The following is a 14791-nucleotide window of genomic DNA, read 5'->3' as shown; positions in this document are numbered from 1 at the left end:
TCCTGGGCTTAAGCAATCCTCTTGCCTCAGCCTCCCAAGCAACTAGGACCACAGGCTCATACCACCACACCCAGCTAATTTTTAAATTTTTTTGTAGAGACAGGATCTCGCTATATTCCCCAGGCTGGTCTTGAACTCCCGGCCTCAAGTAATCCTCCCACCTCGGTCTCCCAAAGTGCTGGGATTATAGGCATGAGCCACACCAGGCCCAGTTAAGCTGTAATAATCAAGATTTTCATATAATTTGTATTTTATCAACTGTAGTGATAAAAAAAGATTAAAATTGTAAGTATATTCAAGGTATATAAAATTTTACATTTTTCTCAAAAATATAATCTATAAAAATTTAAATGTGAAATTGTTTTTCATGTATTGCCAAAAAGTTATCTCTTCTAAAATATTGAAAAGCATCTATTAAAATCAAAAGACAAAATATAAATTAAACTTTGTAATTTTTAAATTGGGATACCACAGACTGCAAGCCTTTATTTTTATTTTTATTATTATTATTTGAGACAGAGTCTCGCTCTGTCGCCCAAGATGGAATGCAGTGGCGCAATCTTGGCTCACTGCAGCCTGTGTCTCCTGAATTCAAGCAATTCGCCTGCCTTGGCTTCCAGAGTAGCTGGGATTAGAGACACACGGGGCCAGTCCAAGCTAATTTTTGTATTTTTAGTGGAGACGGGGTTTCACCATGTTTGCCAGGCTGGTCTCGAACTCCTGACCTCAGGTGATCTGACTGCCTTGGCCTCCCAAAGTGCTGGGATTACAGGCGTGACCACCATGCCTGGTCCAGCCTGCAAGCCTTTATGGCATTCAGATGCAGCCACCTGCTGTTTTGAGGACATAAGGCAAGAGATGTAGAGAAGGTTTTCCTGGGGCCTAACCAGTGTTAGTGGTAAGAGCAGACATTTAGGCCATGCTGTGTCAGTGCTGAATGCCAAACTGAGAGAGGGGTCATGTGCTCTTTAATAATATGTGTGTGTGTCCAGGGGTGGGGCAGGGGTGGTTGTGGGTGGTTTATGATACGCAGGGCCTTCTAAGCCCCAACAGTTTTCACTTGTCCCAGTCTGAGGACAGTCTGAAGTCTTCAGAATATGAATGCATAATGGAGAAGGGAAAATGGTTCTGACACCACAGCCCCACCCCTCACCATTCTAGACAGCACACAGAGTTTACAATATGTTACCTACCTACCCAGTGAAGTTAGTATATAAAGCAGATATGATTATTACTACCTTACAAATAAGGAAACTGTATTTGTCCATTTTATACTGCTATAAAGAACTGCTGGAGACTAATTTATACCAAGTGAAGAAGGAAGAGCCCCTTATGAAACTATCAGCTCTCAGCAGGGCACAGTGGCTCACGCCTCTAATCCCCCACACTATGGGAGGCCAAGGTGGGCAGATGACCTAGGGTCAGGAGTTCGAGACTAGCCTGGCCAACATGGTGAAATGTAGTCCCATCTACTCAGGAGGCTGAGGCAGGAGAATCACTTGAACCTGGGAGGTGGTGGTAGCAGTGAGCCTAGATTACACCACTGCATACCAGCCTGGGTGACAGAGTGAGACTCCATCTTAAAAATAAAAAATAAAAATACCATCAGATCTCGTGAGAACTCACTCACTATCACAAAAACAGCTTCGGGGAGCCTTCCCCATCATCCAATTATCTACACTTGGTCTCTCCCTTGACACATGGGGATGATGGGGATTATAATTCAATATGAGATTTGGGTGGGGACACAAAGCCTAATCATATCAGAAACTGAGACGCACACTAAAATGAAGTGACTCTCCCCTGGTTAGCTAGCTACAGCATGGTGGATCCAAGAGCAGAACTCAAGACTCCTGGCTCCTTGCCCATAGAAGCTGGCTGCCTCATGTCTCACTTCCTGATGCTCAAAGTTGCTTCTATATTACTGTCAGGGTTTTGTGGTCAAGTGGTGTGTGAGTTGAAAATAATAAAAGAGCCATATTGTTTAGCCCTCTTCAGTGTTTAGGGATTTGGAGGTTCAGAGGTGGAGGAAAAGGGAAGTCATTTTAATAGATGTTTTCTGAACCTGATCATTGAACTCCAACATCTTAGAATCAACATGTCCTGAAATGTTTCTGGTCAAATAGTGATTATGGGCACAACAGTAAAATTACTGTATTTAGTCTTCTGGTTCGTGGTCAGCATCTTCTTTTATCCTTTTGATTTGGATTTCCTTGGGCTACTGAGTAGGGATGTTTTCTGTTCTTACGTGGCAATTTGAGAGGGGTAGCTAAGTAGCATAATTGTTATTTACCATGTGCTATGCACTATTTGGGAGTTAGGGGCCGAACCTGACAGAAAATTAAATGTGATTTCTGCCCTCGAAAGTCCTCATTTTACTCTGATGAATAGATTTGACATGTAAACACAGGAAGGAGAGGAGAGCACCATTTTTAGGGGAGGTGGATAGAGATATATGCAATAAGATAGATGTCTGTGAGTACCTAATACATTTAATTGGATGATGAATTGAAGAAAATTAACAGATTATGTTTAATTTTTAGTTTTGGGTATAAAGCAAAAGCTACAGATGCCGCCTCTAAAACTGATCTCTACACCTCCAATCTTATTTCTCCAAAATTATGGTATAAGTTCAGTTATATGGCATCTATCCAAAAGCCAGATTCATGGTGACATTTTATCTTCTTCACACACACACATACACACCATACACACACACACACACACACACACACACACACACACACACACACTCTTCTCGCTTTCCCACTGCCAACTCTCCTCTCCAAAGACTCAGGGCACTAGAAATAAGCATCTTTGTTCACAAGGATGGATGGTTGGATGCCTATTTAGAAAGACATTTATGACAAAATGTGGCTGACCAGTAGAGGGGGCATGGGACTTACACTTGATGTTCTTTAAAGAAGTAAGAAACAAAGGTGCTTGAGTAAGGTCACAAAGCAGAATTCATTAGGTGCGTAGCAAGTTTACAACTGCTAAAAAAGTTTGTGAACGTTCTCTTTTTATATTCCTGTGTGGGCATGTGGAAGAGGAACATTGTGCAGACTCCAGGAGTGAATCACTCTTGATCCAACAGTGCATGACATTTCTTACTTGATCTCTCTTGAATTCAGATTCTTATTGCTCAATGATATATATGTGACTTCATTTTAACACAGCTTTTCCATTATGACACACATGTAAATTCCTCAAGTTGCTATGGCACACTTTGTGTGGCAAAACATTTAAATGTTAGGTCAACTTTTACCTTCGTATATCTAGAGATTGTTATCCTGGGCAATAACTACTCTTAGTGGTACCTTCATGAGTAATATGGTCTTAAGTGACTGGGGGCCTAAACCTAATTGTTGAGAGCCAGGCTCTAGAGTCAAACAGATGAGGCTCAAATTCTTGATTCTATCATATGCTAGCTTCATGGACTTGAGTCAAGTTATGCTAACTCACTAAGCTTTGATTCATCTGTAAAAAGGGGATTATAGTAGTAACCAAAAACAGGATTCTTGTGTAGATTAATGATAGCTAATAGTAAAAACAAAATATGGTTGGGATAGTTGATGTTTTTCTGCTCGAGTGCACAGATTATCTTTGATCTGTGACACACTGTTTTTCATTGATCCAATCATAGCACCCTTTTGTTTTTATTTATATATACTTATGTACTTATTTATATATTTGTTTATTATGAATAAAAATATGAATACTTGTAAGCCAACCACCCAATATAAGAATTAGAATATTAATAATCATACTACCAACTATGAGCTTCCCCTCAATCCATTTCTCTACCTTCCCTTCCTTGAGTCTCACATTTATGGTGGATCTCACATTTGATTTTCAGAAGTTCTTAATTTTAATATAATCAGATTCATTAATATTTTCTCTAATGGTTGGAGGCTTTTTTTGTGTACTTAATATATTCTTCCCTAGCCCAAAGTCAGAAAGACATATATTTTCTAATAAAATTTATAAAATTTTACTTTTAACATTTAAGAACTTAATTTATGTGTTTATTTTTATATATGGTATAAGGTAGGGATCAGTGTCATTTTTTCCATATAGCTTTTTGCTCTGTTGCTCAGGCTGGAGAGCAGTGGTGCAATCACAGCTCACCACAGCCTTGACCTCTCAGGCTCACGCAATCCTACCACCTCAGCCTCCCGAGTAGCTGGAACCACAGGCACATGCCACCATGCCTAGCTAATTTTTTCGTAGAGAGGGGGTTTCACTATGTTGCCCAGGCTGGTCTGGAACTCCTGGGCTTAAGTGATCCAACCACCTCAGCCTCCCAAAGTGCTGGGATTACAGGTGTGAGCCACTGCACCTGGCCTAGATAACCATTTTTTACAAGTCCATTTATTGAATAGTCCCTCCTTTTCCCATTGATCTGCCATACCACTTCTATCATATATCAAAATTCCATATATGGCCAGGCATGGTGGCTCATGTCTGTAATCCCAGCACTTTGGGAGGCCAAGGCCAATATATCACCTGAGGTCAGGGGATTGAGACCAGCCTGACCAACATGGTGAAACCCCATCTCTACTAAAAATACAAAAATTAGCTAGATGTGGTGGCATACACCTGTAGTCCCAGCTACTTGGGAACTCAGGCAGGAGAATCACTTGAACCTGGGAAACAAAGGTTGCAGTGAGCCGAGATCACAGCACTGAACTCCAGCTGAGTAACAGAGTGAAACTCCAACTCAAAAGAAAAAAAAATCCCATATATCCATGGGTCTGTCTTCTGAGTTTTCTATTTATCCAAAGTTTTGTATATTTATTTCTGAACAAATCCCACACTATTTTCATACATGATAGCACTATTTTCATGTATGATTTTCAAAGTAAATCCTGTTATTAGTAAAACAAAACTAGATCAATAAACGTTGATTATTATGCTTATTTTATATTTGTTAATTTTGTTAACCATCTGATCTAACATATTTGCTTCTGGTGGCATCTATAATCCAAACTGTTGCTTTATTTTGAACTAACTGCACTCCTGAGATGTCTCATTACTTTGGCCTGTGAGTATATATTTCTCTGATAGTATCAGCTATTCTGTTTGAGCATTCATAATGGAAAAAAACAGTCTGTGTCAACATCCAGTGAACTCAAGGAGAGGGGAAGGGACAAACACTAGGGTGGAGAGATCCAAGCACCAGACTATCATAACTAATTGCTTAGGCTGGGTATCATGCCACTGAGCAACTCTTTAAGTCAGGGTCCTATCTTTAGACTCACACTATCCTCCACCCATCAAGGAGAAGCAGCCTAAAGAGAAGGAACTTCTGGATTGTAATTCACCAGCCCTAGGGGATGAAGGGTGTGGTACAGTGGGAGAATAAATGCTCATAGTCATCCAATTCCCACCAGTTTTATATTTCTACAGTCTAGCTTCTGTTCCGTCCTGATTGTTATCCTTGTGGACACTATGTCTCTAAGCCTCTGCTTTTAATTTCCACAGAAGTCTCCTGCCCCAGGCAACAGACATACATCCAAATACACACACATCTACACACATCCACACATATACACAGTACACACATGGAAATACACATACCAATTCAAAACTTGTTCCTCCAAGATTGATCTTGGGGTACACAGCTAATTCTTTATCTTGGCAAAAATCAGGGGTTTACATACTGGACAAAATTGTGAAACAAGTATCCCCTGGGACCTTAGGTATGCTAAGACAACCCAAGGTTTAAAATATCCTTCACAATGCTTAACCTCTCTGAGCCTCCCATTCCTATCATCCCCCCAAAGGTTACTGCTCTGTTCTTTGCTTTCTTCGCATTCCACTTACTGAAGCTTCTCTCTCCCCTATGCAAATACCTAATTAACCCAATTGCTATGGTCTGAATGTACATATCCTCTCAAAATTCATGTGTTGAAACCTAACTCCCAAGATAATGACATTAAGAGATGGGGCCTTTGGGAGGTGATGAGGTGGTGAGGGTGGATCCCTCATGAATGATATTAGTGCCCTTATTAAAGAGGCTGTAGAGAGACCCCTCCCCCTCTTACATCCCAGGAGGATGCAGCAAGAGGCACATCTATGAGGCAGAGAGCAAGCCCTCACCAGACACTGAACCTGCTGACTCCTTGGACCTTGGACTTATCAGCCTCCACAGCTGTGAGAAATAGATTTCTATTACTTATAAATTACCCAGTCTAAGGTACTTTGTTATAGCAGCCAGAACTAACTAAGACACAAACTGTGAAGCTAATGGAAAAAAAAATCAGAATAGCAGAGAGGAAAGGGAGGCTTTTTCTCCAGGTAAACTAAATACATTTTAATCATGGCTTCTGGAAGTCTGCCACATTTGCTTTATTTAATCCAAAGGAATAAGGTTATGTAGAAGGGAAGTAGCAGTATGATGGAGGAGATATTTTAGACAAATATAATATTTCAGCTTTCAAATCTCACTGCGTAGAATCACATCTCCATAATATTAATTCCTAGTGATGCTTATAAGCTACCAACAATTATAAGTCAACTCTTTCCATTTCAAGTCTCATGGGTCACAACGTTCATCATGAATGAGCACATACTGGACCTCACGTAATATAGTGCCCCTCCCTTTCAGCCCCATCCCTCTGCTCCTCCATCACCACCCAGCTGGAACACTTGCAGCTTTTTCTCACCTCAAGATACTCAGACATTTTTGTCCCTGGTAAGGCTCCCTCCTCATCTCCTCACTGTCTCCAGCTGATTCTTCCTGTCACCCCTTAAATTTCATTTCCTGAGGAAAACTTATTAACCCGCAACCCCCAGAGTAGATCCGGACTACTAGGAAATTATTTTAGAGCATTTACTGTAATTATGAATATGTAAAAGAGTGAAACTGGAATAACACACTGGAAAGCAGAAAATACTGAATTTTTATTCAGTTTTTGAACAAATATATATTAAGGACTTACTATGTACCGGGTATTGGGTCAGGGACTAGGAATACTGTGGAGAAAGAGGCAGACCCCTTTCTCTCACTTGAACCACCCATTCTTGAGGATATCTCCTGGATCTTATCACCATCTAGAACAATATCAAATTCAAATATGCCAGCACAGAACATCCCTTTTCAAGATCTCACATGCTCCCTCACTGTCATCTAATTTAAGCTCCAGACTCTTTTTGTTTCCTTTTAGAGACAGGGTCTCACTCTTTAACCTAGGCTTAAGTACAGTGGCATAATCATAGCTTACTATAGCCTCCAACTCCTGGGCTCAAGTGATCCTCCTGTCTCAGCCTCTTGAGCAGCTAGGACTATAGGCACATACCACCATGCTTGGCTCACTCCAGACATTTGAGCCCACCATTTCTTCAGCCTCATCTAAAGCTTCCTAATCCTCCATCCTCACACTCCCTGCAGATATCTGCTTCCTTCCTCACAGAGGAAATAGATGCCAAAGTTAAACTTCTGCACTGTGCGCTTCCCACTTGCCGGCAAGCAAAGCTGCCCTTGCTTCCTTCTCCCACCCACATCAGAGTAAAAGAGGGGTCTCCATCCTGACTAAAGAGGCTCTTCTGTTGTAGATTCCCTTGCCCTCGATAGGTTATCTCTAATTACCTTTATTTCAATCTTTCTCTCTTCTGGCTCTTTCCAGAAATGCTTAACTCTACCAGTTAAAACACACACACACACACACACACACACACACACATTGTCATACACACACACACACACACATACTCACACATACACACTCACCACCAAACTTGACTCTATATCCTCTTCTATCTTCATTCCTTCACAGACAATTTTTTTGAAAGAATGGTCTACACTCATTTTTCTTCATCACTTCCCACTCTAGCTTGGCTTCCACCCCCAGAACTCTGAAACCCTCTGCAAAGATCATCAATTATCTCTTTGTGACTAAATCCAATGAATTACTTTCAATCTTCATCTTGCTTGACATCTTTTCAGAGATTGAAAGTACTCCTTCCACCTTGAAATTCTCACTTAAGGTATCTTTTCCCTAGATTTTAAGGTAATTTTCCCCTCTTTATCCATTCTCCTGTTTCTCTGGTCTCTACTCTTGGTGGGGAGGGGATGCTTCTCTTTATTTGCCCACTACTGTGGTGCTGAATAAATACTGTAGGATTTGCCTTTTCCTTCTTCAGTTTAATTTTTTTAAAGAAATGAGGTCTTGCTATGTCACCCAGGCTGGAGTGCAGTAGGATAATCATAGAGCATTGCCGTCTTGAACTCCTTGTCTCAAGTGATCCTCCCACCTCAGCCTACTGAGTAGCTGGAGCTACAGGTGCATGCCACCAAGCCCAGCCTCCTTCACTCTTGATACTCCCATTGAATGATACTGCTCACATTCTTGACTTCAACTATCTGTACTACCAATCTATATTTTCACCCTAGATTTCTCCTCCGAGAGCCAGAACTATGTATCCAGAGCCCATAAATGGCAATGCAAAAAAATTGACTCCTATCACAACTTATTTTGCTCCAGCATACAGACATAATATGTATTGAATTCTGCAAGTTAGTTAACAGTCTTCCATTACATCCTTATAAATATTAGACTCTAATGATTAGAGGAATAAAGACTAAATGTCTAAATGAAGTAGATTACATGTTCCTTGAGGGCTGGGACCATATTTCATCTATCTTTACATGTTCAGTGCCCAGCAGAGTGAATGGCATGCGGTGAACTCTCAGTAACTGATTGCATCTGTTCACTCCAATCAACAACCTGGGAGCAATCTTCAACATCTCCCTCCCTTCATTCTTCACATCTTATCACTGCCACAGTTGGAATTGATCACTTCAGCAGTTTCCTATCCAGCTGCAACTTCAGAATTTCTATATAGAGGGGTTTAGGAGCAGCAGTCTGGCTGAAGGGACAGAGAGGGCCTCCCATGACCTGGTCCCAGGTGTCTTCCAGTTTTATCTATGGACACTCTCATCACTGAATCTAGATGTTTACAACTGATGGTAGTTACCTGAGTACATCATGCCTCTTCCTACCTTTGGACCCACTGCTCATTCTGTTTCTTTCTCTTCAAATGCTCATCCAATCTTTTTTCATCCAGCCTTACTAGGCCTTTATAACTCTTCTCAGTTTTCATCTTTTGGAAGCCTCACCAAAGACCTTTGAATTGAGCTGAGTGGCTCTCCTTTGAGCTCCCTGTGCAAACCTTTCATCTTAGCTCTCACCACATCACATTAAAATAGTTTGTCTACCCTGTTCACAATAATCCTCAGAGGTAGGTACTATTATTTAGCACTATTTAACAGCAATTCAAGCAGAGAGAGGTTAAGTAATTTCCCCAAGGTCACCAGCTAGTAAGTAGTAGAGCCAAAGTTCACACTTAAGCAGTCGAATTTTATAGCTCCCTCTCTAAGCCATCAAATTATCAAGGGCAAGAACTGTGTCTTACTTATGTTTATATCTCCGATGCCTACCATGGTGCCTAGCACATGAATGCAGTGAATGGCAAACTAAACACTTGCTGAATCTGCCAAAAAGTTTTGAAATTTCAAAACTTACTGAGATATGATCCTTACCCTAAAAGAAGTTCATGGCCTAGTAGAGCTGGGGAGATTAGTAAAATACTCCAATAATTGACAGGAATTAACTAAGGAGAAAGTAACTGAGAGTTAAGTAGCTTATATATTGAAATACTGGTATTAGAATGTCAAGGTGCCACTTTAAAATCTTTTTTTTTTTCCAAGAGAGGATCTTGCTCGGTCACCCAGACTGGAGTACAGGGGTGCAATCTCAGCTCACTTCAATCTCTGCCTCCCAGGCTCAAGTGATCCTCTTGCCTCTGCCTCCGGAGCAGCTGGGGCTACAGGCGCATGCTACTACATCCGGCTAATTTTTGTACTTTTAGTAAAACAGGGTTTCACCATGTTGGCCAAGCTGGTCTGGAACTCCTGACCTCAAGGGATCCACCTGCTTCAGCCTCCAAGGTGCTAGGAATACAGGCATGAGCCACCACACCTGACCCCTCTTTAAAGTCTTTTTCCAGCAGCATGAACATAGAATATTCCTAGAACTCAGGGTTATATGAAAAACCAAATCAGGCACAGTGGCTCACGCGTGTAGTCCCAACTACTCAGGAAGCTGAGACAGGAGGACTACTTGAGCCCAGGAATTTGAGACCAGCCTGGACAACATAGCAAGACCCTGTCTCAAAAAACTAAAAATAAAACAACAACAAAAAGAAGCGCCAAATCAAATGAAGGTGGACCAATAGATTATGGAAGTTAAATTGGAAGATGTTTAGTGGCCAGGTCTAGGACTGTGGCCCAGGCTTTCCCCTATTTACCAGTTTACCAATCCACAGTCATGAACCTACTATGAGCCATACACTTGTACTAGGAGCGATAACACAAAGAAGAATGACTCCAATAAAGATATAGAAAACATGTTGGTGGGGTCTGTGGATAGCTTAGAAAACTAATGATTAGGTAATGTGATAGGTAGCAGAGCAAATAATCAAAATGATTCTTTTATCTGGAACAAGGAGCAAAATCAACAAGATGACATCAGAATTTCCATTTATATTTTTAAAAAATCAATTGTCTAAGAAAATTATAAGGTTGACTTAATGCAATAGTAATTGTTATTTTTAAAGACCCAAGGGTTTTAGTTGGCCTTTGGTCTTAACTATGGGATGTGGCTGCTAAAACAACAACTAGCCCAATTTTTGGTGAATTAATATGAACATGGAGTACAGATCAAGGGAACCAATGTATACAGCCAATGGCCAGTATTCTGTACTGCTTAGACTACACCTGGGATACTATGTTCAATTTTTTGAACAGTATTTTAAGAAAGACATTGAAAAACCAGAGTCTAGAGAACCACAAAAATAAGGGTAATCATAGTCAGCTAGACAGTGAAATTGGGAATGTTTTGCCTGGAAAACTGAAGAAAGAATATGAGAATGTGTGTGTGTGTGTGTGTGTGTGTGTGTGTGTGTGTGTGTAATGTCTTCTTCTAGAGAAAAGAACTAAAATCTATAGGCAGAAGTTAGAAGCAGATGTGAAACTAATAATAAGGAAGTGCTTTCCATTGATGCTAACTGTCTCACAATAGATTGTGTTCCTGCATGAAGCAGTAAACCAAGGCTTAATGTCACCCAACAAATATTTAGAAATTTATGTTTCGGATAGGAAGATGAATTCATATGATACTATCTAAGACCCCATTTCAAATTTAAGGTCCTGAGAAAAGCTGTCATCTGGGAGAAGATAAAAAAAAATTTGGAAATTATTTTAAAAATTAGAGAGAGTCACATATTCTTCATTTAGAGAAGATCTATCACAGCTAAAACCAAACTAGGGCATGGTTACCCATAGGCTTTCCTCTTAGTCCTGCTTTTGCTGCACCCCATAAGTTTTGGCATGTTGTGTTTTCATTTTCATTTGTCTCAGGATAATTTTTATTCCCCTCCCCACCTGCCTTTTTTGAGATGAGGTCTCACCATGTTGCCCAGACTGGCCTTGAATTCCTAAGCTCAAGCAATCCTTCCACCTTGGCCTCCCAAGTAGCAGGGATTACAGGCATGCACCACACCCTGGCTCTGATTTCCCTTTTGATTTCTTCTTTGACTCACTGGTTTTTCAGAAGTATGTTATTTAATTTCCATGTATTTGTGAATTTTTAAATTTTCCTTCTGCTACTGATTTCTAGTTTCATTCCCTTGTGGTCAGAAAAGATACCTGGCATGATTTCAATCATCCTACCAAAAAAAAAAAAAAATCATCCTGATTTTGTTATCTAACTTGTGATGTATCCTAGAGAATCCTCCATGTGTGCTTGAAAAAAAAATGTGTATTTATATGTAACCATAAACAACACTGCATAGCCACACCAATCTTGAGCAAGAAGAATAAAGCTGAAGGCCTCAAACTTCCTAACTGCAAAATATATTACAAAGCTACAGTAATTAAAACAGTATACCACTGGCACAAAGACAGAAATACAGACCAATGAAATGAAATAGAGAGCCTAGAAATAATATACGGTCAACTGATCTTCAACAAGAGTGCCAAGCATACAAAATGAGGAAAGGATAGTCTCTTCAACAAATGGTGCTGGGAAAACTGGATATTCACATGCAAAAGAATAAAACTAGATCCTTACACTATATAGAAAATCAGCTCAAAATGGATTAAAGACTTCAATGTAAAACTTTAAATTATAAAACTCCTAGAAAAAATGTAGGGGAATATTTTCTTGATATTGGTCTTGGCAATGATTTCTTGGATATGGCATCAAAAGCACAGGCAACGAAAGCAAAAATAGACAAGTGGGACTACATTAAACTAAAAAGCTTCTGCACAGCAAAGGAAACAATCAACACAGTGAAAAAGCAACTATGGAATTAGAGAAAAAGAATTGCAAGCCATATATGTGATAAGAGTTTAATATCCAAAGTGTATAAGGAACTCCTACAACTCAATTTAAAAAAAAAAAACACCTGATTTTAAAACAAGCAAAGGACTTGAATAGATAGTTCTTCAAAGCAGATACACGATTGGCCACTAGGTTTATGAAAAAATGCTCAACATCACTAATCACCAAGGAAATGCAAATCAAAACCAAAATGAGATAGCATCTCACACCTGTTAGTGTGGCTATTATTTAAAAAAAGATAATGAGTGTTGGCAAGGATGTAGAGCAATCAGAATGCTTGTATACTGTTGGTAGGAATGTAAATCAGTACAGCATTATGGAAATCAGTATGGAGGTTCCTCAAAAAATTAAAAATAGAACTACCATATGATCCATCAATCCCACTTCTGGGTATTTATCCAAAGGAATTGAAATCAGGATCTTGAAGAGATATCTGCACTCCCATGTTCATTGCAGCATTATTCACAATAACCAAGATATAGAAACAACCTAAATGTCTATCAATAAATGAATGGAAAGAAATGTATATATACACACACACACATGCACACACATACACACACAACAGAATATTATTCAGCCTTAAAAAGGAAGGAAATCCTACCATATGCAACAACATGGATGGACCTGAAAGACATTATGCTGAGTAAAATAAGACAGTCACAAAGACAAATTCTGCATGATCCCACTCATATGAGCTATCTAAAATAGTCAAACTAATAGAAAGAGAATAAAATGGTGGTTGCCTGGGGCTAGGGGAGAAGGGAGAAACAGCAAGTTGTTTAATGGGTATAAAGCTTCAGTGATGCAGATGAATAAGTTCTAGAGATCTGAACAATATAGTGCCTATAGTTAATAATATTGTATTATAAACAAAAAAATTTAAGAGAGTAGATCTCAAGTGTTCTTACCAACCCCCACCCAGCCCCCTGCTCCTGGCACACACACATGGGAGAAGTGGGGAGCTTTTGGAGATGATGGATATATTTACTACTTTGATTATAATGATGGTTTCATGGGTATATGCATATGTTCAAACTCATCATGTTGTATACATTAAATATGTGTAGCTCATTATATGTTATGCACACCTCAATAAAGCTATTTTAAAAATAAAAGTGCTAAAGAAAGTTTTCTTTAAATAACCTCAATCCTTTAGTTTATTTCCATAATAGTACCTTACATGTAATGGCATTCCCATGTTCATTAACCTGACTGATTGATGCTTGTTTTATGAATAGCTGACTTTACACTTATCAGAAGCCCTTGGAATGAGCACAGGTCAGTGTTTTGGATTTCCTTGTGTACTCTCTGTCTTTGTTAATATAAGAGGCAAAGTATTCATTCTAGCATTGTAATCTTTTTTCTAAGCAAAGCCGTCTAATAAAGATTTCATCAGTATTTTATTTGAACTAAATCTAAATCCAGGCCTAAGTCTATTATTATATTGACTTTCCTTCAGTCGGGAAATGATAAAACAGTAAAAATGCAGACATTGTTCATGATCAAGGAGATAAATAGTACATATCTTTTTTTCAAGTTCACAGGCTGTCTGCTTCAGCAAAATAATATACAGCATTGTGAGTCAAAGTCTTCTTTCCTCACATTTCAGATCACTTTTTCATTACCTCTTTGCTAACTCCTCTCATTCTACATTTTTATTTATAATTCCACTTTATTCTAAATATGTTATAGAATTAATTCTTAGTCTCTCACCATCTTACTTAATTCTTTCTCTGTGTATACCTTTTTACCTTTTGAAGTGTTATGTTAACATTTTTTAACAAACTCAATGCTAAATATCATAGACTCACAGCATCAGCTGGGAATGCTGCATCTGAAAGATCAGGCAAATAGGTATTTGGTGACAAGAGCGCTTTATCTCATTGGTACTAAAACCAGAAATGAAAGATGGGGATTGTACGAAGGTCTCTTTCTTCTCCTTCTCCCTCTTATCTTTTATTCTTTTTTCCTGCAGATGAGTGTGTGTGTGTGTGTGTGTGTGTGTGTGTGTGTGTGTGTAAGGAAAGAGAAAGAGGAGAAAGTGGGATAGAGGAAGAGAAAAGGAAAGCAGGAGTTGGATAAAAATAATTGATAAAATGTATACAGCTATCATTTAATTGGAAAGAAAAGTACATAGGAGACAAATAGGGTTGAAATAGGACAGGGAGAAGTAGATCTTTTGGATTAAGGAAACAGAGTTGAATTACAGAATCCAAGATTGCAGTATTCTAAATTAGTCCACATATATGTATTTCTTCAGGTTTTCATTTACAGCCTACCAGTAACGCTGAGTAGCACACCCACTGCATTTCCACATGAGCAAGGCTGATTTTTGGCATAGCCCCTTCTGTCTCTTCCCTCTTTCTGGCCTCCTGTTC

Source organism: Sapajus apella, unplaced genomic scaffold, assembly GCF_009761245.1.
Source record: "Sapajus apella isolate SASKATOON/1434 unplaced genomic scaffold, GSC_monkey_1.0 scaffold16, whole genome shotgun sequence".
Classification (NCBI taxonomy): domain Eukaryota; kingdom Metazoa; phylum Chordata; class Mammalia; order Primates; family Cebidae; genus Sapajus; species Sapajus apella.
This window is presented reverse-complemented; position numbering follows the sequence as displayed.